The sequence below is a fragment of the Lepus europaeus genome, chromosome 18 (assembly GCF_033115175.1).
Source record: "Lepus europaeus isolate LE1 chromosome 18, mLepTim1.pri, whole genome shotgun sequence".
In the NCBI taxonomy this organism is placed as follows: domain Eukaryota; kingdom Metazoa; phylum Chordata; class Mammalia; order Lagomorpha; family Leporidae; genus Lepus; species Lepus europaeus.
The window spans coordinates 38,863,895-38,884,961 of NC_084844.1; the positions used below are offsets into that span (position 1 = coordinate 38,863,895).

The window sequence follows — 21,067 nt, forward strand, 5'->3', positions numbered from 1 at the left end:
ACCTCACACTCGTGGCTGGATTTATTAGTTCTCTGTGGCTAGCATTTGTATCGGGAGGAGAGACGGTGGAGAACGCCGTGCCTTAATCACAGCCGCTGAGCCCTCCGCAGAAATGCGAGAGGGTGGACGTGGTCCAGCACCGTGAAAGGGACCCGGAGAAGAAGAGACTGCAAATGCCTCTGAGGGAGGAAATAAAGCTCTGGAAACAGACGGGAGATTGCATCAAGGAAAAGTACAAAAATAGCCAAGTAGGAGAAAGGTTCAGGTGCAGGACTGGAAGGCCAGTCTGTCTGGGCTGCCCAAGCAGTGGGAAGAAATGGCTTCCCATTCCAGCTCTGCTCTTTCCTAACTGTGGCTTTGGGTAAACGACTTCACGTGTAGATTCTCAGAACATGGGAATAACAGCACTCAGTTTGCTGCGTGGTTTGGAGGTTGGACATAACAGTATTTGTAAACTGACAAAGCTTTTATTTTAGTTTTAAGGTTTATTTATTTGAAAGGCAGAGTGACAGAGAGAGAGATTATCCATCTGCTGGTTCACTCCCCCAAGTGGCCACAACACCCTGGGCTGGGCCAAGCTGAAGTCAGTAGCCAGGAACTCCATCCAGGTCTCCCACAAGGGTGCAGGGGCTTCCCAGGGGCATTAGCAGGGAGCTGGGTTGCGAGATGAGCAGCCAGGACTCTACTGAGCCACAGTGCGAGGCAGGGAGGGGGGGGTGAGTGGTTGTGATATTCCTTGTTCAAAATACAGATTGCTTACAGGAATTCTGGGAGGAACCTGTAGGGACTGAAAGCACAAGAAAACTCCGTGTCACTGGACCCCAGGCAGGGAATGGGGGTGTGTGTCTCCTCCCAGCTGGCACCTTCGCCCCTGCTGGTTCCTGCCCCACTCCTCCAGCGCTTTACAGTTTATAATGCACTTCTGTCTATTTGATCCTCGGGCCGACCTGCACGGCCAGGGTGAGAAAACTGGAGCTCTGAAGTAAGGTACACAGCTGATGAGTGGCCAGAGTGGCTCCTCTTTTCATTCTAGACAGCCTTCCTCAGCGTCTCCTCACCTTCCCACAGGCAAGTAGCAAAGCCTGGGGGTTAGACCAGGAAATGCAAGAGGCAGGAGGAGTCACAGTGAGAGGGGTAAACCCACTGACTTACACTCATCTTGTTTGATAGGCAGAGAGAGAGAGAGACATCTTCCATCTGCTGGTTCACTCCCCAGACGCCCACAACAGCAGAGGCTGGGAGCCTGGAACCCCGTCCAGGTGGTGGTAGGGGCCCAACTATGTGAGCCATCACCAAGGTCTGCAGGAAGCTGGGAATCAGGAGCCCACCTGGGACTCCAGCCTAGGCACTCCCTGACCAGACCGAGTCTTATGTTAACCATTGCCCAAAGGTCTGGCCCAAGCCCAGGTTCTGACGTCTCATAGGCTTGGCTCCTAATGCCTGCCACCTTGAGTAAGCTAAGCCAGTAAACCCTAATGAGCCCGATGTCCACAGAGATAAAAGTGAGGCAACTTTCTTTTTTCTAAAATATCTATTTATTTATTTGAAAGAATTACAAGGTGGGGGGTGGGGAGAGATTCCATCTGCTGGCTCACTCCCCAGATGGTCTCAACTGCAGGGGCTGGGCCAGGCAGAAGCCCGGAGCTCCATCTGGGCCTCCCACGTGGGCACTTGGGCCATACTCCGCTGCTTTCCCAGGCCTTTGGCAGGGAGCTGGATTGGAAGTGGAGCAACAGGGACTTGAACCTGAGTCCATATGGGATCCGGCATCCAAGGTGGTGGCTTTACCGGCTCACCACAAGGTAGGAAACTTTCAAACTTTTATCTTGGAACAAGTTCAGAGATGTTAAGGGACTCGCTCAAGGTCACCAGGCTAGGTCTTGGCTCAGCTGAGACCCCCCAACCTGAACCCTGCAGCCGCCCCCACATTGTTGCCGGACCAGTGAGAAGGGCAGAGACCCACGCCCCGACATGGGGGAACAGACGCCCCTCCCGGCTCCGCCTCCGGGAGCCTCGACTCCGCCAGGGGGCGCGCGTGGAGGCCACGCTCTAGCCCGCCGCGCGCCTCGCTCCTCTCTATGGTGGCTCGGGCGCCGCGGGAGCCGCGGCGCGCACTCTCTCGAGGGGGCGGGGCCGGCCCGGGGGCGGGGCCGCGCGAGGGGCGGGAGCGGCCGGGCTGGGCCGCCAGGGGGATGGGTGGGGGGGCCGACTTCCTGGGGCCGCCGGCGAGGATGTCGCGACCGCCCCCCGGTGCCCCTGCGCCCTGGAGACGCCGCCGCGGCGAAGCCCGCAGCCCCCCTGCCTGAGGCGTCCGCGGCCCGGATCCGGCCCCTCCCCTCCCCTCCCAGGTGCGGGCCAGGCAGGCGGCCGCGGCAGGTGAGGAGGCGGCGGCGGCGGCGCTGGGGTCCGTGGGCGCCCAGCCTGGGGTGGGGTCCCGAGGGAGGATGGGGGGCGCTCCTCGGCGTCCAGCGCCCACAGACTGTGGTCTGAGGGTGCCTCCTTTGGGGGCACGGCCTGGGACTCTCCCTGCCCTACAGGGGGTGGCTGAAGCCCCTTCCTCACAGGGAGCCTCGGCGTTCAGGGCCACCCCACCTGTCTCTTGAAAAGTCCTAACGAAGAAAGCGTTTCGCGTGAGGGGATGGTCACTGGGGACGTGTTTCTCCACTGAGCCCCAGCGCCTCGCAGCCCGCAGGTCCTGCCGGCTGGTGGTGGTGGTGGGGGGTGTCCGTTCATACGGCCGGGGAAACTGAGGCAGTCCTTCCTGGAGGAAGACGGAGGGAGGCTGGATGGAGAAGTTTGAGAGTGCGCCCCCCCCCCCCCCAGGGGCCACCAGTCGCTCTCGTGGGAGTGGTCCTCTGTCCACGACGGTGCGAGGTCGCCCCTGGGCGGCAGTGGCCGAGACGGAGAGGGAAGTGGGGCCTCCCTCTCTTCAGCTGGCTGCCCGGGAGACATTGGACCGGGCGCGGGGCAGTCTGGCTGGACCAGGGCGGCCGGGAGCCTGGCTGGCATGTGTGTGCCCGGAGCTGCATTTCAGGCTTGGCAGACGAGAGCAGCGCACTTTTCTCCTCTCTGTTGATCTGTCGTTTGTTCCAGGGGAAAAAACTCCTCGTGTAATCAAGGGAGAGCGGACCACGCTCCTCCCAGTCTGCCACGGGGAAGGGTTATTGCTGGCTTGGAGACAGGGCTTTCCCTACCACTGTGTCTTTGCTCCCTGCTTAAAGGCCCGAGTAAGGAGGTGATCAAACAGCCCGGGGTGCATGTGGTCTAATAAGTAAGTGCCTTCTGTGTCCCTTTGGCGGCTGGCAGGACAGGGACTTCCTGTCACCACTGTTGATACAACTGTTTGAATTCTTGTGGTTCTCCCTGTGACAGTTCCATCTGCTGAAATGGAGCCAAGGCTCTCCCTCTGTAGCACCGTTTTTCTAGGAATGGGAGTGAGCCGGGGACCGCGGTGCTGGGCTGTGAGTTTATAGACAAGAATTCCAGGGCTGGAAGCTGGCACTGATGCTGCCTTTCTCTTCAGGGAATTTTCATTAATGACTTAAAAAAAAAAAATCCCTTCCCCTGATTGCCTTCTGTTTCACATTCAAGGAGATAGATGATAACAGGTGTTTCTGAAACTTTATTGCCTACTTCCTAATTCTGGATGTCAGCGTACAATTCATAAAATTACAGTTTCTGTAAAGGTGTTGTTTAAGTCTGAAAAGGTTTGGTTATTATGTGTAATAAGTACACAGTGATATGACAGGGTTAAATAACTTGATTGTGCCAAGAGAGGCTTTCCATGTAATTTGGGGTGCTTGCATGCAATGTGTATCTAATTATTATTTTTTATTTTATTTATTTTTATTTTTGACAGGCAGAGTGGACAGTGAGAGAGAGAGAGGCAGAGAGAAAGGTCTTCCTTTGCCGTTGGTTCACCCTCCAATGGCTGCCGCGGTTGGCGCGCTGCGACCGGCGCACCGCGCTGATCCGAAGCCAGGAGCCTGGTGCTTCTCCTGGTCTCCCATGGGGTGCAGGGCCCAAGCACTTGGGCCATCCTCCACTGCACTCCCTGGCCACAGCAGAGAGTTGGCCTGGAAGAGGGGCAACCGGGACAGAATCCTGCGCCCCGACCGGGACTAGAACCCGGTGTGCCGGCACCGCAAGGCGGAGGATTAGCCTAGTGAGCCGCGGCGCCGGCAACAATGTGTATCTAATTAACCCACTACAAACTTCCATATTGATCAGGTGGACAGCTGATAACCCTGATTGTTTACATAGGATTCAGGGGTTGTAAGACCTTTATACAGACCAGTTTAACTGCGAAAATGATATGCACAAGAGAAAGCTGCCCTCAGAAAACTTAAAAATTAGTTTTTAAACTTTCTGCCAAGGCAGTTGACATAGCTCTGCTTAGTTCCCTCTGATACCCTCAAGGGCTCCTAAGTAAAATGGGATGGAAACGTTGTTTTCATCGACTGTCTTTTAAGAAGACAAACAGCAATAACAGAAAAGAGCCCAGTCTCTTTTCTAATGACAAGTGTATTGTGCAGCCACATCCTGAAATTACCTGCATACACCTGGAGAGAGGGGGACTACTTCCACCTTGATTTTTGTTCTTTTAATAGAATATTTAATTAGAAGATTAAAGACCATTACTGAGCTTGAACTGGCCATAGTGTTTATGTTTGGGGGAGGACTTGGCATCTAGACCTTGGACTATTATAACTTTCAATACAGAGTTAAAATGTAATTTAGAGTTTAGTGAGAATACTTAAGTTTCAGTTGATGGTGAAGTCTTGGGAGGAGCTCATTCATTATTACTGTTGTTTGGTAGCGGTTACTAGTTATTTTTGTTTAGATACTGGTTGTCAGTACTTGGTGTTTATGGAAAATTTTGGTAATTATAAGGACTGTCTTTACAAATGCAAACATGTAGACTTCCCATTTCTTTAAAAGGGAAATAGTCTGGTCCGCTTTCTTAAAGTTTTGTGACTTTGTGGAGTTTTAAAATCTTCAAACTAGCTGGGTTCTTAGTGGGGTGTCCTCGTATGTCTCACATAGAAGCCATCTCAGGTGGGTAGCATGAGGCTCCAGTGTTCTCAGCACTCTGTTTCCAGGATTTAGAGGTTGCTGTTGTCAGGACAGTGGTCATCTTTAATCTTGTTACTCCAGTCTTAGTTTAAACCTATTATCTTTCTTCTTGATGAAGACGGTCATCAAGTTCCTCCTGTGCTTTGCTTATTCGGTTGAATATTCTACATTATTGATGCATCTGGGCCTGTTAACATTCTGAAATGGAGCTAAGCAGTTGGTTAAGAGCCTTGCATGTTTTTAAACATTTTCCTTTTATGAAATCTGTGTTTTCTCTAGGAGAAAACTAGCTCTTTGAATCTGATAGTAAAACAAAGCTGTCTTTTCCTGCTTTCTACCAGTGGGCAATCTGTGTTAACTCTTCCTTTTTGATTTTGCCCGGACCCTGACTGCTAGTGAATGATGGCCCAGTGACATTGGGAGATCCTAGTCTCCTGAATCATCAAAGGAAGGTCACAGTGTGTCCCTGCAGCCTCAGCCTGCTTAGCTTGTTTTACTGCAAGGAATTCCCCCAATCCAGTCTTTCCTTGAAAGATTCAGTTCTTGGTGGTTTGCTACTGAGTCACCTGGGCATTCTTTAAAAATGCAGATTTCTCAGTCCCACCTCCTGGAGATTTGATTAATTGGTGACTCTGAACCTGCATTTAAAAAAATCCTCTCTTAGGCCGGCGCTGCGGCTTACTAGGCTAATCCTCTGCCTAGCGGCGCCAGCACACCAGGTTCTAGTCCTGGTCGGGGCGCCAGATTCTGTCCCGGTTGCCCCTCTTCCAGGCCAGCTCTCTGCTGTGGCCAGGGAGTGCAGTGGAGGATGGCCCAAGTGCTTGGGCCCTGCACCCCACGGGAGACCAGGAGAAGCACCTGGCTCCTGCCATCAGATCAGCACGGTGCGCCGGCCACAGCGCGCCAACCGCGGCGGCCATTGGAGGGTGAACCAACGGCAAAGGAAGACCTTTCTCTCCATCTCTCTCTCTCACTGTCCACTCTGCCTGTTAAAAAAAAAAATCCTCTCTTTTATTTCCAAAAAGGTCGCCAAGTGCTTGAGATAGACAACCAAGTTTGTGAACCATGCTTTTGCATGTGTGTATGTGTGTGTATATATATACACACACATACACAAGTATATGCTTTATCTCCTGTACATCAAGTCTTACGGAACCTTGAAAATTGGGGTTTGCGTATCTTCCCCTTTTCTTTTTAAAACCTTAAAATGGCCGGCGCTGCAGCTCACGTGGCTAATCTTCCACCTAAGGCGCCCGGCACCCCGGGTTCTAGTCTCACTTGGGACGCAGGATTCTGACCTGGTTGCTCCTCTTCCAGTGCAGCTCTCTGCTGTGGCCCAGGAAGGCAGTGGAGGATGGCCCAAGTGCTTGGGCCCTGCACCCCACGGGAGACCAGGAGAAGCACCTGGCTCCTGGCTTCAGATCAGCGCAGCACGCCAGCTGTAGCTGGCCATTTGGGGGATGAACCAACCGAAGGAAGGCCTTTCTTTCTTTCTCTCTCTAACTCTGCCTGTCAAAAAAAACAAAACAAAAACACCAAAAATTTAAAATAGAAGTTGTATGCATTGAAATTCTTTATAAATTGGTAACCCCCTTACAGCATCATTATGCTGTCCAGATGTTTGATTTGCTAGAATAGCCCATTTCCTGGTCATGACAGAAAACAACTTTTATTTATAACTTTCATGTAAGTAGCTGCCCGTGAGGCCCCCTCTGCTGTATATCTATCCTGAGTCATGAGGGAGGGTTTTGGTAGAAGTGGCTTCCCTTATCTCATGAGTGGACAAGTGAATGATAATGTGGAAACAACTGGAGGCTTGAAAAGTAGTGGAATCTAGTTAGGATTGGTGTTGGGTAAGAGAAATGCCTGGGAATTCTCCATGTAGGATTTAAAAGTAAAGCCAACTTGTCAGTTTCATTTTTGCACATCGGAGACTGTTATTGGAAATAATAGGTACTTAATAAACACTCCATTACTTTAGTCACTGGCCCTTTGCTGAATTCATGGAAATAAGTAAAATTACTGAAATGCAGAACCATCTGAGTTAAAACAGAAGTAGGCACTTGGTATGTTAGGAGTTTAAATTAGATTAAATTTAGGAAGAGCTTGATAATTTGAGAACTAGACAAACATGGTTTTGAATCCAGGTGTCACCACTTCTGCTTGTGCTATCTAGGAAAGTTACTTAACCTCTGAGCTTCATTTTCTTCAGCTGCAGGATGGAAGTAGTATCTGGTGGGATTGTTATGTGGATCAAAATAGGCAAAATATGCATTTGAGTATTAAAAGAAAAATATGTTCTTTATATATATATATATTGTCAAATCAATAAATGTCCCTTCTTCCACTTCCTCATAGGACTTTTTTTTTTTTAAGATTTATTTATTTATTTGAAAGTCAGAATTACACAGAGATCTTGAGAAGGAGAGGCAGAGAGACAGAGAGATCCGCTGGTTCACTCCCCAGTTGGCCGCAACGGCTGGAGCTGTGCCGGTCCAAAGCCAGGAACCAGGAGCCTCCTCTGGGTCTCCCACGTGGGTGCAGGGGCCCGAGGACTTGGGCCATCTTCTGCTTTCCCAGGCCATAGCCGAGAGCTGGATGGGAAGTGGAGCAAGCTGGGACTCGAACCAGCACCCACATGGGATGCCGACACTGCAGGTTTCAACTTTACTGGCACAGCGCCAGCCCCCTCATAGGACTTTTATTCCATAGGTTTAAGATATCTTTCTAAATCCAGCCTTCTGCATATCTCCTTCCAGGAATATCTACTTAGCCCTTTTAGAAAGAGCATGAAAGACTGAGGACTAAAGAACCAGAGATTATGGGTAAGAAGAGTGAGTCATAGGAAAATTAGCAATTCTTCAATTTTTTTTTTTTTTTCAGAATGACTGGAGTGTGGGCATCTGCCCAGAGTTACTGTCTGCAGGAATAAATAACATACAAATTCTGCTGTATGTATTTGGGCCCAGGAACTCAGATTAGGGGAAGCAGCTTTGAGGGTGGCCCTATTAGAAGCACCTGACATCTATTGTTTCTTTCTCACTTTTGGTCTCCCTCTTTGTTTTCCTTTCCCTCGCTCCTCCTCTGCTCTTTTCCAAGCTGACCTTGCTTTGGACTTCCAGTCTTGTCCTCATAATCACAGGCCAGGCCCCTGGAACAGGAGGCTAAGAGGTTGCTGGTTGCTAACACCTGTCTCCCAGCTAAATGAATAGGCTCTTTTGTGGACGGGATGTTAACGAAGCTAAGTACAATACTGGCTTAAAGGGCCTATTAATACAGTGTATGCAGATCATGGAGTGATTTAAAGCCAATTTAGCAATTTCTTATATATTTATTTCTTATCTTGAATTGTGTCAGTTGGACTTTTTATATCTAAATCAGGAGTCTGTTTATTGCCTGAACAGACTAATCTCTGTCATATTGATCGGAAATCATTGATATTCTAAAGAAGTTTCTACCCTTAAGGGCCTTTGTATTGTTCAGTAAATGTCTAACTAGTGTGTAATACAATTAAAGTTTTGTTCACTGTGTTGCTGACATAATTAGTTTAATTTCTGCTCTTTTATATATTTCTGTTGGCAGCTGGAAAATTAAAATACTAGATATTGAATAAAACTGCTTTTTTGAGTGGTGATTTTACTGTCAGGCCCTCGGGTACATTTTTTAAGATGTCTTATTCAACTTTCCTGTAATACTCTATGTATAGAATTAATGTATTAAGACACATAATTGGCTATTTAAGCATTCAGAAGAGACAGTGTTTGGCCTTTTACCCTGTGATTATACTTCTTCCTAAATCTCTTTTGAGGAAATGTGTGTAATTTTTGGAACCTCCTAAGTGTATTACAGTTACACGAGCATGTGAACTTTTGCAAAGACGGGGGAATGGAGTGGCTTTCTGTGATAAGCAGTACTATTTAATTCCCTCCCCAAATCGTTCTGTTCTTTTTTAGATCATAGCATTTGCAGGCCTGATGTGAAAGTTAGGCTGTGATGCCTGGCAAATCCTCCTCACAATTTTTCTATGATAGATTTCACAGAAATGGCTTTGGTCTTCAGGAGCTATAAGTAGCTCTCAAGGAGACTTGACATTTAATTACTGTAATCCCTTCTTAATTTCCTACAGGATTCTTGGAGAGATTCTCACCAGGCTGCTGATTTTATGGAGTTGTGACCTACATGGGTTTTTCATCTCTGTTAAGTCTCTGTAACATTTTTTTTTTTTTAATGGAAAGTGACCTTGTTCTGGTAATTTCCCTATTGTTGTCTCTAAAAAGATACAGCCAAACCTTGTTGCTCTCTCAGCAGCCTTTTCCAGCCATTATCCCCATGTGCTGCCTTTGTGCATATTTGAATTTTTGATTTTGTTGAGCTCATGGTAGTTGACTTTTTAAAACTGCCCCCTCTCCAGTGCAACAGGTTAAGCCTACATCTCCTATTATCATGTTCACATGCCTTTCTAAAACTACATATAAAGATATGGCTTCATTGTCTCTGGGTTGCGGAGTCTCCCTGGGACAGCCATTTGTTTCCAGCAGGCTGGTTTTAAAGAGTGGGGAAACCCATCTAAATTTGAACTACTTGAAGCCAGTGTGATTTGCTGAAACATTATAACTGTCATGAGCCTCTAAAGAAAGGCTGCTGTGTCATCCTGAAACTTACAGCAAGTCAGGTCAACTGGAGGCTCTCTGCTGGCCTCTGAGAAGTTCAATGCGACTCATTAGTAATCAGCACCATTGTTTATTTGCAACTGCTGGATTATGTTTAAAGATTTGAATGGGGAAAAAAAAAATCCTTAAATGGAGCATCCTCCTCTCCCACCCCATCCTTTGCTTTGCTCTTTTAATTTGCTTTGGAAAATCTTTTCAATCATGGTGTTGATCACACATGTCCAGACAGTGGCACATGAATCAGTGTGTTTTATATTAAAATACATAGGAAAATGTGTCTTCCTCATCCCCTAATTTTCTGAAGATTTTTATTTTGCTTCTTTTATTTTCATGGTGATTAAGATACCTGCTTGAGAAATAACCAACTTTTTTTTTTTTTTTTAAGATTTATTTATGTATTTGAAAGAGATACACAAAGAGAGGAGAGTCAGAGAGAGGTTTCCATCCGATGGTTCACTCCCCAACTGGCCGCAGTGGCCGGAGTTGTGCTGATCGAAGCCAAGAACCAGGAACAACTTCTGGGTCTCCAATGAGGGTGCAGGGGCCTAAGGACTTGGGACTTGGGCCATCTTCTTACTGCTATCCCAGGCCATAGCAGAGAGCTGGATCAGAAGAGGAGCAGCCGGGTCTCCAACCGGTACCTATATGGGATGCCGATGCTTCAGGCCAGGGTGTTAACCTGCTGCGCCACAGCTCCGGCCCCCCCAACCTTCTTTTAGATCTTAACTGGGCGGGTCCATAGCCAGTTACAGTTAGGTTGGATTATACCCTCTCTTAACCATGCCAGATTATTTTACATAATGTGGAAGATTAGCCAGGGTACAAACTTTATTCCAAAATGCTGGGCAAAGGAGTATTCTACTTTGGTGAAAGAGGGCAGAATGTTTTGGAGGGTTAAATTTAGTGGGGTCAGCTGAAGTTCATCTAGTTTGAGAAGTGCATGGTCAAGGATGGCTGGCAGAGGAAGGAGGTCAGCTGTGTCACTTTAGGCAGTTTGTGTTCTGATGGAGAGGTGGAGAGGAACAACTCGGGGCTAAAGTTACTTGAGGGGTGGGAAGGGGTGATCCTGGGGGACAAGGTTGTACCCAGTCTGTAGTAATTCAAGCTGTGGTGTTTGTCTACTTCTGTCTCTACCTTTTGGGCATGAGATTCAAGTATCATTTTTGGCTGTTCAATCATAGCCAAGGGAAGAATTTGCAAAGTCATTCCATGCCAGAGCTGAAGGATACCTCAGCTAGTGTTTACCGAGTGGGTGGGGAGAGGGTGTCAGAATGTTCCTGGAGAGCTTGGCCAAGGGCACTCTACCTTCCTGCTGTGCCCTTGGCTGTATGCTTGGCCTGAGCACTCCAGACTCTGAACCATCACCCCCACTCCCGCTGGTGTAGTTCAGTGTTGTCCAATCCTCTGGACTGTTGACACAGTTGTAGACCAGCTGCTTGAGGAGTAGCAATTGTGAATTCACCTATTAATGGGGGACATAAAAATGATAGTGGTCCTGCAGCTTCACCTCCAGATGGTTTTCATCAAATTTCTAAATTGTGTGTACATGATAAAATCTTTCATATAGGACACCAAGAAGTCTTATACAACCAAAATTAATACTTGAAATGAAAATATGTTGACAATTAGATCTAATTTGGTATAATTTGAGGTACAGGCTATCCACACTGTTACTTGTGGAAATGCTTACCAGTTGCAGCCTGAAATCTTTCTCCTTGTCTCATCTTGTTAGAAACAACACAAGCATCATAAAAATAAGCATTTCGTTTTGTTTGAGAGGAATTAGTACAGAATTCAAATGTTATGGATATCATGTCAGGAAAGCAGTTTTTGATGCCAAAATATTCATGTGTATTTCAATATACTGATTTTAGAACTATTTTTTTTTTTTACTTCTTTATCAGAGATAACACACAGATTGTGGCTTTTTTTTTTTTTTTTTTTCTTAAAGATTTGTTTCAAAGGAAGAAATACAGAGAGGCGAGGCAGAGACAGAGATCTTCCATCTGCTGGTTCACTATCCAAATGGCTACAACAGCCAGGGCTAGGGCAGGCCAAAGCCAGGAGCTTCCTCCAGGTCTTCCATGTGGGTGCAGAAACTCAAACACTTGGGCCATCTTCCTCTGTTTCCTAGGCACATTAGCAGGGAGTTGGATTGGTGCTCCATGGGATACTAGCACTGCAGGCAGAGGCTTAGCCTTATATACCACAGTGCTGGCCCCCAAATTGTGACTTTTTAAAAATAATTCCTAAGGGCCAGCATTGTGGTTAATGGGTTAAGTTGCTGCCAGCAGTGCCATCATCCCATATGGGTACCTCTGCAAGTCCCAGCTGCTCCACTTCTGATCCAACTCCCTGCTAATGTGCCTGGGAAAGCAGCAGAAGCTTGCCCAAGTACTCGGGTTCTGTACCCATGGAGGAGACCTGGATGAAACTCCTGAGTTTGACCCGGGCCAGTCTTGGCTATTGCAGCTGTTTGGAGAGTGAACTAGCAGATGGAAGATATCTGTCTCTGTCTCTCTCTTTCTGTAACTCTGCCTTTCAAATTAATCTCTAAAAAATTCCTAAAGGCTTTACTGAAACTATATAATATCGCAGTAGGTCTCAAGTTTTAGTGTGCAGATTTCTGGTTCCTAGCTCAGAGCTGTAGAATCAAAGTGCTTAGGAATGAGATACTTTATCTGCAGACTCCACTTGGAGAAGGAATTTGTGTGAAAAGGAATCATTATTTTTTAAAAAAGAAAGGTTGAGAAATGCTGAGGTTAGTCAGCTGCCTTTATTTTGTAGAGGAGGAATTTAAGGCACAGAGATAAAGAGGCACACTCACTTAGGGTCTCCAGCTGGCTGGTTGGCTCTTGGCAGACCAGATTCTACCTTAGTACCTCTTTCTTGGTTTCTCTAGTAGCCTCTAAAGCAGAAATTCTTTGATAATGGGGGCACTGGGGCTTTGATTCCTTTGAACAGTAATGATTGGATTGGCCCTTAATAGCATGAAAGGTAGGTGAAGGACCAGCTCTAAAGATTTTTTTTTCACCCCTAGCGTGTTGCTAACCAGTATTTTGGTAAAGTATAACAAAAAAAGAATTAGCAGAAATATCATGCGCCTCAATTGTCACAACAATGCCAAAGTGCTATAAACATTTCTAAATGTGTGCTATGATTCTGTTTAACTTGACTTGGGCCTTCAGCAGACTGACACACTTTGAATGGAGTTGTGGCCTTGTTTTAGGTGCTTCTGAGCACATCTTGGGAACCTACTATCAGAGGTCCTTAATAGTTTCTTCTTCCTGCCACCTATAGCTGAAGCAACCAACTGAGAACTCCTATTCTTGCCTAAGGGGGAACTTCTGTCACTTGATCTTGTCCTAGGTCAGAACCCCATTTTTCTTTCTTTTTTTTTTTTTATTTTTGACAGGCAGAGTGGACAGTGAGAGAGAGAGACAGAGAGAAAGGTCTTCCTTTTGCCGTTGGTTCACCCTCCAATGGCCGCCACGGTAGGCGCGCTGCGGCCGGCGCACCGCGCTGATCCGATGGCAGGAGCCAGGTACTTATCCTGGTCTCCCATGGGGTGCAGGACCCAAGGACTTGGGCCATCCTCCACTGCACTCCCTGGCCACAGCAGAGAGCTGGCCTGGAAGAGGGGCAACCGGGACTAGAACCCGGTGTGCCGGCGCCGCAAGGCGGAGGATTAGCCTAGTGAGCCGCGGCGCCGGCCTTATTTCTTTCTTAAAAGATTTATTTATTTGAAAGGCAGAGTTACACAGAGAGAGAGAGGGAGAAAGACAGGTGTTCCATCCATCTGCTAGTTCACCCCCCAAATAACCACAGCAGCAGGAGGTGGGTTGGGCTGAAGCCAGGAGCCTGGAACTTCATCCGGATCTCTCACATGGTTGACAGGGGCCAAGGACTTGGGCCATCCTCCACTGCTTTTCACAGGTGCATTAGTGGAGAGCCAGATGGGAAGTGGAGCCGCCAGGAATTGAACTGGCACCCATATGGGATGCCAGTGGTATAGCAGGCAGCAGCTTAACCCGCTGTGCCACAGCAACAGCCCTAGAATTCTGATTTAATAGTACTTGAGAGATATTTACCTTTAGTATATTGAAGGGTAAATTGATGGGGCCAGTGTTTTGCTGCAGGGGGTTAAGCTGCTACCTGTGATACTGGCATCCCATATAAGTACCGATTCGAGTCCTGGCTGTTCCACATCCCATCCAGTTCCTTGTTAATGTGTTTGGAAAAGCAGCAGAGGATGGCCAGAGTGCTTAGGTCCCTGCCACCTATGTGGGAGACCTGGTTGAAGTTCCAGGCGCCTGACTTTGCCTTAACCTAGCCGTGGCCATTGTGGCTGTTTGGGGAGTGAACTGGAGAATGGAAGATCTCTCTCTCCCTGTAACTCTGCCTTTCAAATAAATAAATGAACAAATAAATCTTTTAAAAGAAGAAGTTAAAGGGGCCGGCGCTGTGGCGTAGCAGGTTAACGCCCTGGCCTGAAGTGCTGGCGTCCCATATGAGCGCCGGTTCAAGACCTGGCTGTTCCACTTCCGATCCGACTCTGCTGTGACCCGGAAAAGCAGTAGAAGATGGCCCAAGTCCTTGGGTCCCTGCGCCTGTGTGGGAGACCAGGAGGAGGCTCCTAGCTCCTGGCTTCGGATCAGCGCAGCTCCAGCAGTTGCGGCCAGTTGGGAAGTGAACTATCGGATGGAAGACACCTTTCTCTCTCTCTCTTTAACTCTGACTTTCAAATAAATAAATAAATCTTTAAAAAATTTAAAAAAAGTAAATTGATAGACCTTGGATTTTGTGCTGGGTCAGTAGGTGTATTCATGTCTTTTGACAGAACAGTGTAAAGGGGAGGCTTGCACTGTGCGTAGTGAGTTAAGCTGCTGCCTGCAGTGCCAGCATCCCACATTGGTGCCCGTTCAAGTTCTGGGTGCTCCACTTCCAAACCAGTTTCCTGCTAGTGTGCCTGGGAAAGCAGCAGAAGATAGCCCAAGTGCTTGGGCTCCTGTACCCATGTGGGAGACCTGGAAGAAGTTCTTGGCTCCTGGCTTCAGTCTGGCCCAGCTCTGTTGTGGCCATTTGGGAAGTGAACCAGCAGATGGAAGAAATCACTCTCTCTGCCTCTCCCTTCCTCTATAACTTTGGAATAAATAAATCTTCAAAACAACAGCAAAAAACTAGAAAGGAGTTTCCAACTTGTTCTGGTAACAGCTCACAGTCAACAATGATGCTTAAAGACGGGAGAAAGAAAATACAGTTCAAGGGTGTGCAGTGTCTTTGATGCATTTGTTTGCTTTTTTAGAAGCTTTTTATAAGTGGCCGAGCAAGAAACATTATTTGCGTGGCTATAATGTAAAAATTAGTGTTGATTTAAAGCAGGAGTTAGGGGATGGAGGGATCTCTCTGTGCATGCTTTTCATCATAGTTTAGTTGCTTAGTTGGATGAAATGTCAAACTTGATAGATTATTGGAGCTGTTCTTTTGGTAGTTAAACAATAATGAAACTGTTTGGATGTTTGCAGGGAACACAGCTTCCTGTGTCTGGACTTTGCACCAGGAAGGTTTCAATTGTTGTGAAGCAGTCCTGGTGAGGAAATGCAGCTTCTGTGGCTCCTCATCTCCTCATGCAGCTGTCTAAATTACAGGCTATGCTGGGGCCTTTGGACAGCAAGCATCGCCCAGCACTTTTGGAAACAATTTACGTTTCTGATTCCAGAAACGTCTATGGTTGTTCCCTGAATAGTTTAGACAGCTAGAAATGGAAGAAAGGTGTTGCCCGCATCTAGGTTATTCAAGTCAAGCTTTCCCTGCCACTTTGCCTCCTTTCTTTTCTTTTCTTTTTTTTTTTTTTTTTTAGTTTATTTGAAAGGCAGAATGACAGAGAGCAAGGGACACACACACACACACACCTTCCATCTGTTGGTTCTCTCTCCCCAAGTGTCCGCAACAGGCAAGGCTGGCTCAGGCTGAAGCCAGGATTCAGGAACTTCATCCTAGTCTTCCATGTGGGTAGCAGGAAGCCATCTGCCATCTCCCAGGCATATTGTCAGGGAGCTGGATCAGAAGTGAAGAGCAGGGGTCGGCGCTGTGCACAGTTCAATCCTCCACCTGCAGTGCTGGCATCCCATTGGGTGCTGGTTCTAGTCCCAGATGCTCCTCTTCCAGTCCAGCTCTCTGCTGTGGCCTGGGAAAGCAGTAGAAGATGGCTCAAGTCCTTGGGTCCCTGCACCTGCATGGGAGACCGGGAGGAAGCTCCTGGCTTCTGGCTTTGGCTAGGCGCAGCTCTGGCCGTTGCAGCCATTTGGGGAATGAACCGGCAGATGGAGGAGCTCTGTCTCTCCCTCTCACTGTCTGTAACTCTACCTCTCAAATAAATAAATAAAATCTTTATTAAAAAAAAAAAGTGGAGGAGCCACTCTATCCCAGGCACTCCAGTATGAGATACTGGTGTCCCAGGCAGCAGTTTAACCTGTTGTGTCACAGTGTGGGCCCCAGGCCCTTTTCCTTTACGCATTTTGGAACAAACTCCATCCTTTTAACCTAGAAGGCAGTGTTTATGGGGCTCTTGTTGACTCCCGGGCCTTCCTTTCCTGGTTAGTGACTAGGCAGTAGCATTACATCAGCCTGCAAAGGGCTTTGGTTATTGTAACCTTGATTAGGAAAGAGGAATGGGGACCATGAGTGAGGATACAGATGTTTTTGAAAGACTGTTATGTGAAGCCTTGAATTTTCACTTTGAGCATTTCATTTGGTGATGGATGTTATAAAACTCTTCACAGTCTCCTTTCCTAGTGAAGTCATGTTGGCCACAGGGGCTCGGGAGGCATGGGGCATGCTCTGCAGGGTGTATTTTGCTCACTCCATTGTATAAGGTGATATTTTTTCTGAATGAAATTGTATGCATTCTTGGGCAGGAGTTAAGGGAAGACTTATTGTTGTTTAAAAGTGCGAGAATTTTGTGTAGGATTGATCAAAATATTTACATTTCTTTTTCCTTTGTGATACTTCTCAGTTTTACTTTCATGAAAATTATTGACAGTTGCTGTGTGTGTTCCTTGTGCCAGAGGCTTTTTACTCTGTCACCTCATTTAATCCTCCCTGTGAGGTGTGTAGGTACTATTATCTGTGTTCCGCGTATGTGAAAATGCCGCACAGATGACATAGAGGGCCTCAGGCCACACTGTGTTGAACCCAAGTTGTGCTGTAAAGGTAGTGCTCAACTGCTCAGTTGCCTCCAACTATCAGTTCATGTAGTGATTTGGAATGCAGACTTAAGTTCCATGTCATAGAATGTGGGCTTAAAACTACTGTTTTATGTACAGACCTCCTTGTGTGGAATGTGATTGACAAACATAAGCAGTATTTGTTACTTATGTTACTTCTGTTAGCACTGAAGGATTATCTTATAGTTTATTCCTAGTTCAAAAAAGGTAAGTGTATTTGGTATGTCAGTCAGTCACCTCTGAAAGCACATTTGGCTAAATAGCTACAGCATCGGGTTAGAGAAGAGTTTGGGTTTTGGAGACTGCTGCTCCGGATGTTTTTGATGTTGAGCTCTGTACTTGCGGCTACCCACTGAGCTGAAGTTGCAGTGAGAGCTCTGCATGGCTCATTTCTGCTGCCTTCTCTTCGTAATATTTCATTTTCCCAATTTTTTGGAGTGTCTTCCTGTTTGGCAATACACCTTTCCAACAGATGGAGTTCTACATAAGTTAGTTACACATTCATGTGTATAATTGGTTATAGTTATAACACACATTTGTGTGTTACAGTTGATATTAGTGGAATAAATGGTGACAAACTTTTCATTAAGGGTTCCTGCTCAGGATAGAAAGTAAAACTTGGTTATCTGCTTGAGGCACATGTTCTGCTTTCTGTTCGCTGAAATCCCAAGGATGGGCTCAGAGAGGCACAATTTTAATTTTTTCCACCAGCCTCCACGCCTTCAGAATTGGAGATTGCCACTGCGACTTCTGTAAGAAAAACTATTGCAGTAAGAAGTCTGTCACATATGAGGTGTGTCTTACCTGTGACCACATCTTTCACAATTCGTGTGTCTAATTGCTGTGGTTTTCAGATGTCTGTGATACCAAGCACTGTACTTCTGACTGCCTGCTGAGCCGAAATCGCAGTGAGAATTCCGCATGGGTTAAACCTTCTGCCTTCTGACCCCTTGCTTACGGCTTTTGGAGGAAGCTCAGATAAAAGTACCAGGAGGGATAGTGCACAGATAACGCCCGAGTGTGTTTCAGGCAGTTGGGCCCGCAATGATTCATGCTTCAAAGAATCTCTTATTGCCGTAGTAGAGGTTGCAAACTAGTGTGAAACATGCTGTGCTTTCTTTTATGCTTTTCACCTTTTTTAGTTCCCCATAGTGGCTGGACAGTTGACTGGATAATTGTTCTTTTTGTTAACTTCTTGTTTTGAGATAATAAAATTGCATAACATAAAGTTGCAAAGATAGTACTGAGTTCCCATGTGCCCTTCACCTGGTTTTCCCCTGTAGTTACTTCTTTTTAACCACAGCACAACATCAAAACTAGGAGATTGACACTGTCCTCAGTGTGTGTGTGTAGATAGTTCTCTGCCATTTGATCATGGAGGTTCCTGTAAGTACTACTGCAGTCAAGACACAGAACTGTGCCATCACCACAAAGATCTCCCCTGTGCTACGCCTTTTATTGTTATATACTTCTGTTTCCCCAACCCATTCCTAATCCCTGGCAGGCAGTTATCTGTTCTCTGCCCCTGTTATTTTGCTATTTCCAAAATATTATGGAAATGGAATAGTAAGAGTATGTCACCTTTACAGGTTGGCTTTTTTCACTTAACGTGATACCTCTGTTCAAGTTATGTTTAGCAACTGTTCTTTTTTTGCTGAATATAAGCTCGTGGTATAGGTACATATCTCATGGTGTGGCCACACCAGGATTTTTTTTAACTTTTCACTCATCCAAGGGCATTTTTTTTTTTTTTTCAGTTTGGAAGTATTGCGAATAAACCCATATAAACATTGTGTACAGGTGTTTGGATGGACACAAATTTTAATTTCTCTGAGTTAAGTGGGCAGGAACCCAGTTGTTAAAGAAATTGTCAAACTCACTTCCAGGTTATTCCATGCATTTGTACATGATTTTGCCAGCAATGTACAAGATCAATTTCTCTGTATCCTCACCAGCATTTGGTATTGTATGTGTGTGTGTGTGTGTGTGTATTTATATATGTATAAATGTATATTTAAAGTCAGAGATACAGAGTGACAGGGATAGACAGATTTTTTTTAAAGATTCATTTATTTATTTGAAAGGGAGAGTTGGAGAGGGAGTTAGGGAAAAGAAAGATCTTCCATCTACTGGTTCACTCCCCAAATAGCTGCAATGGCTGGAGTTGGGCTGGTCTGCAGCCAGGAGCTAGCAGCTATTTCCTGGTCTCCCATGTGGATGCAGGGGCCCAGGCACTTGGGGCCATCTTCCACTGCTGTCCCAGGTGCATTAGCAGGGAACTGGGGTTTTGTTTTACTTTGTCAAGTATTTTGAGTACTATATTTCTGATAGTTTAATTAACTTAAACCGTTCATTTAAAAATACTAAAATAGGGTATGGTGTCGTGACATAGCAGGCTAAGCTTTCAGCTGTGATGCCAACATCCCATATGGACAATGGTTTGAGTCCCAGTTGCTCCAAGTTGATCCATCTAATCTGCCTGGGGAAGCAGTGGAAAATGGCCCAAGTGTTCAGGCCCCTGCACCCATGTGGGAGGCCCTGGGTGAAGTTCCAGGCTCCTGGCTTTGGCCTGGCCCAGCCCTAGCTGTTGTAGCCATTTGGGGAAGAACTAGTGGATGGAAGATCTCTATTTGTCTCTCCCTCTGTAACTCTACCTTTAAATAAATAAGTAAATCGTTAAGAATAAATACGAAAGTAGCACTAAAGTATATATGCAAAGTAGAGAGTAACCCCCCATTCTTACCACAGCTACTATTAAAATGGTTCTAGACTTTCTAATATATGTGTTTTGTGTGTCTCTGTATTGAGGAAATGTCAAAAAGTTTATGGAAAATGGAATTAAAAGCTTTGAAATCTGTGCATAATTTTTTCAAAAGACACTTTTCCATGAACTTTTTGAAGGACCTGTGTGTCTATTATATAAATCTAAGTATTTATGTGTTCTCCACCTGCTGTTCACAGTGCTTATTTTCAGTTGGGTAATGCATTATGAACATTTCTCCCTGTGAAATTTATTTTAAGCACTTAATTCCTGGGTCAGAGCTTTGAGTTCCTTTCTCTTTAAACCTTGTTTGTTATAAAAGGAATGAGACTGGTACTTTTGAAAGGCCTAAATAAATAAATTTTATTCCCATTGCATAGATCTGGGTTGAAACAAGTTTGTAGTTTTATTTGCAACTGCACCGGTAGAATCTTGGATGTTAGGAGTTATCTACCCACTTTTCTATAACTAATGCAGGTGTGATTTCCTGCTGGGATCTTTTTCAGAGCCTTGGAGCAAGTGAGCATTGTGAGCACAATAATCTTCAGTAAATACACCATCCTTTGGGGATGCATCTGCTCATGGGCCACTTAGGGTGTTTTCTTAAGTGCCACTGAAATGCACAGTGCAGTCTTCATTTTGAAGTCTCTCCTTCTGTCTCCTCTTCCTCTCCCATTACTTTGATTACTTTGATGGGACATTCAAGCTATGCAGTCCTATCCTTCTATTTCCATAGCCTACCAAAGCCAGTTTGAAGATTAACCATAGGTGAACAGGTAATCTTATCTACTTGACTAGAAATCACTCTTCATGGTGAAACACATATCGACAAAGGCCCCCCTAGACTAGGGGACTGAACAAAGGTAACTTAATCCTGTGGCATTTTTAGTGGAAACCAGAGTGAAAGTTTAGGAAGTTTTGACTTACTGAAGGCAAGGCAGGTATGTGAGGGACAGATAATGTGAGTATATGTATTTGAGGAGAAGAATCCAGAGATATACGAATTATGAATTTAGGAAACCTTGAGAATTGAATGGTAGAATCTTTGCTCAGCGAGACAAAGTAAGTAAGGAAACTTGAGCCCGCAGTCACCTTGTGATGAAGCTATTAGAGTGGTTTCTTTGATGGAGTTTGATGGCAGGGGCCCTATCTGTGCCTTTCTTCTATATTAGCAGCTTCAGGGTAAAAACTAAGAAAGAGCCTTGTATAGAAAATTACTCCCCTCAAATGGTTCCAAGATTTCCATTGCCAGGTTTCAGAAATGAGCTGCTTGAGATAGCAATTTGACCACATTGCTGACTTCCTTTTTCTCAGTCTTGTCATCAGGTCCTCAG

At 46.0% G+C, this 21,067-nt stretch overlaps 1 protein-coding gene across 1 annotated transcript in view; it reads left to right on the plus strand.

Annotated features, from left to right (window-relative positions):
- Positions 1 to 2,261: 2,261 nt before the first annotated feature.
- RFFL (ring finger and FYVE like domain containing E3 ubiquitin protein ligase) overlaps positions 2,262 to 21,067 on the plus strand; it is an 82,079-nt gene continuing 63,273 nt past the window's right edge. Inside the window, exon 1 of the mRNA XM_062215946.1 lies at positions 2,262 to 2,376. The gene's annotated coding sequence lies outside the window, so the exon portion shown is untranslated. The remainder of the gene's footprint in view (positions 2,377 to 21,067) is intronic.